The sequence below is a fragment of the Sinohyriopsis cumingii genome, chromosome 11 (genome assembly GCF_028554795.1).
Source record: "Sinohyriopsis cumingii isolate HCF-2022 chromosome 11, ASM2855479v2, whole genome shotgun sequence".
Classification (NCBI taxonomy): domain Eukaryota; kingdom Metazoa; phylum Mollusca; class Bivalvia; order Unionida; family Unionidae; genus Sinohyriopsis; species Sinohyriopsis cumingii.
Window position 1 is genome coordinate 9,469,783 of NC_142971.1, and position 3,735 is coordinate 9,473,517.

Sequence of the window (3,735 nt, forward strand, 5' to 3'; positions counted from 1 at the left end):
AGCTATCCTTGTAAATAATCCCTGAATAACATCACCAAGTCCATCTCCGTAAGTAGCTCTATAGATTGGTAATCGTGAGTTTACCGCTCTGATCTGTACAGGTTTGCGATGATTATTATGTATTATCATCTTATTTTTATTTACCATTTATCTAACAACTAGTCATCAACAAGTTCATCGATAAGTTCTCGGTAAACTCCGATATCCATGATGCCGCCGCGAAATAATCGCTGGCAAATATCAGCCGCTTCATTAATTATTTCTGGTGAATTATTTCCGGCACGTTTTCCTCCTATGAGAACTTCTAACCGTGACACGTCATTGATGATATTATCAGGACATAAACCAGATCCTGTTTTAGGTTCATCTTGAGGTGTTTTAAATACTGGTGGTTGCATTACCGGAGTAAGTACTTCAGTTGTGACCCGGGGTGAGCCAGGTAAGTCACTTCTTCGAAATCCAGGTGGTGTATCTGCCGGTGTAAATGTTATTTCCGACGCAGGAATTTTACGTAGGGGTAAAGGAATTTTCTTCCAGGAGGGTGATCTTTTTTCTGCTGATTTTTTAAGTAGCTCTTCAGACCTTTTAAGTTCCGACTTCAACCTTTGCTGCGGCGAAGAAGATTGCTGTTGTTCTATTTGTTGCAGAGGCGGAGGAAGCTGATACTGGGAGAATTCTTTTTGTTCTAATTGTTTCAGTCTCTCTCTATAAAGTCTTTTTACTTCTCTATTAAGACTTTCGTATTCTAGACCTCTAGCTTGTTTTTTGTTGTAATATACGCGATATATCCATTTAATGAAATTATCATCATTTGTTTTTTCATGACGGGGTTTTAAAATACTAGATTTATCAAATATATTATTCAATATCATCTCAGGTAATTTCTCTCTTTCAGTATTTCTAATAACATCAACAACCCCTTCGTTAAATCTTGCAATTAATTCTAAGTTTTCTCCTGCTGGTTTGGGTTTAGATACATGTTCTTTTTGAACGTCGGCGAGTTCAGTACGAAGTTTTCCAATTTCTTCAAGTATTTCCTCACCAACAGCTGGAGGTTGAGCTACAGCTATATCAGTTGGAAGATTTCGTAAAATCTCCATTGTCTGTCCAGTCAGCGCTGCAGTTTGTTTTGATACCGGAAGAAGATCCTTTTTGATGACAGTTCTAACTTTCTTAGTAGCTGCAGTGACGGGCTTAAACAGTTTTTTAGTTTCTTCTTCATACTCAACTTGTGCTTCTTGCTGCGCTTGCAGATTTTTTCTGAATGAGTCTCTGACAGGAAGAGATTTTTTAATTGCTTCTAATCGTTCTCGACCTATTCTTGCAGTATGAGATTCCGAATGTACCATTATTTTTTAATATAACAATCTTTTAATTAATATCAGCAGAAGAGGTATAAATTTAATTAAAAAGATATCATTCAACTGTGCGTGGCTGCGTCAGGGAACCACTAACAAATGCGCCGTGGAGAATATTGCAAGAAACATAATTACCTTATAAAGAAAAATTCTCATGCTGGTCCACGAAGTTGTGTTGGATGTAACAACGGCGTTAGAGGATTATATCAGATTTGCAAAAATTGCGGTGGAGACCGATACAGAAGTTTGATGATATATTACAGAAAAAGAAAGAACATAAATCCAAAAATAGAAAAACTACCATCAGAACTTGAATATTACTTGAAACATAGAACAAATAAAGGTGAAACAGATGAGGAGAAACGACAGCGAGAACGCGTTGAAAAATATTCATCAAACTTGGTATGGTGGTAAATTAATAGCAGCAGAGAGGGTACCTATTACGTTGGTCGTCAAAAAAATAAACAAAAAATAAATAAACACGTAGAATACTTTATTTTTTTCAGCTACTATTTCGAACTGGGGTTTCATTAGTATAATCGGCCATTACAGAAATAAAACATCTCAAGGAAAAGTTCATTTGTAAAAATCTGGACCTTTCTACGAGATGATTTTATTTTGTTTGTTTTATTTGTTTTGTCGGAATTTTATGGTCTGTTCACCCTCTCTGCTGCTTGAGTGATACATTGTTTTTTTCTTAGGTAGTGTGGCAAAATAATGCCAACGCAAGAGCGTTGTTACCATTGCAGTGCAGACAGATTGGACAGTGTAAACGTACAAACCCTTTGTTGCGTATTGTACTATTTCTTCTTGCCAGATCAAATATTAAACGGCCACAGTACTGGTTCGCGTTTTGAAACTGACAAACATTTTTAATCTTACTCAAACATTTTGACAAGCACACTCACATTAATAGTGACAGAAGTGTAAAATATCGGTTGGCCAATGAAGTCACTTACAATGCGTAACACAATGTTTGGTTGTAAATTCAGAGCAAGTAGTGTAGCGACCAGCCGCAGAATAAAAAATAAAAAATAAAAAAACACGTCCGATCTCGTCACTGTGCGAAAAGGTACTGAAGTCAATTCGAAGCGAAAGCGGTAAGAAAATATGTATAGCCAATGAAATCGTTTATGATGAGTGATGAATTGTTTTTTCTTAGGTAGTGTGGCAAAATAATGTCAACGCAAGAGCGTTGTTACCATTGCAGTGCAGACAGATTGGAGTGTAAATGTACAATCCCTTTGTTGCGTATTGTACCATTTCTTCTTGCCACATCAAAATATTAAACGGCCACAGTACTGGTTCGAGTTTTGAAACTGACAAACATTTTTAATCTTACTCAAACATTTTGTCAAGCACACTCACATCAACAGAGACAGATGTGTTACAGTACCAGGTGTCAGTTTTTTGTTATTTTTTACCCTTCAAGCTAGTGATTTTGGGGTTTGTATGAAGTAAAGAAATTAAAAGTACAGTGAACCTCAAGGATGATAACCCAAGCTGTCTGTCCATTGATGTATGTATTTACATCAGAAGAAATATGATCCTAAAACAAAAAGATATAAGGCAAGCAACGAACACAAAGACAGCAAATTGTAATCCCCTTGCAAGACAAACTTGGTACCTTTTGTAGAGCTTGAAATAAAAAACTGAACAAACTTAAACACTTTGCTATAGATACATGTATTTTCTTTTGCAGCAACAGACTAAACAACATAAATAAATTAAATCTTTAGCAAAAAAGAAATACATCATAAAAATAGAATTAAAGATTAACGTTGACTAACCAACAAAACCGAATTTAACAAAGGCAATGACATGTGTAGAAATGCCTCTCAGTTTGAGAAAGTATTTGGATGTCGTATGCCATGTACCAACAACTTGAAAAAAATGTATAAACAGAGAGAAACCTTAATTCAAAATTTAATTTTGTTCCAAATTGTTTTTGTCTTTAGGGAATATACCTAAGCACTAATAAAGGGTGGAACAGGGAAGATACACATAAAAGCTTTGATATTTCTGAAAAAAATGAGGTGATATTCCTACAGTTCTTAATATATGCTGGGACGGGTCTGTTGGATATCCACAAATAAAGAAGTACAGATTCTGGTCACGTTGCAAGTGTGTGGGTGTTTTGGAAAATGGTAAAACTTGGATACACTATTTTCTCGTGACACTTATAAAGTGAAGAGTCTGTACAACTGTCAGAAGCCAAAGTCATATAACTTTTGTACGGTTTGTAAAGATTTCCACTTTAGAAAATGTGAAGTATCACAAGTTATTATCACAAACAGAAATGGAACATAGGGGCTTGACAGTTGTTGTTTAGACACCTCCGCTCAACTTCACAACTTACTTGCTCTGTCTCATATTT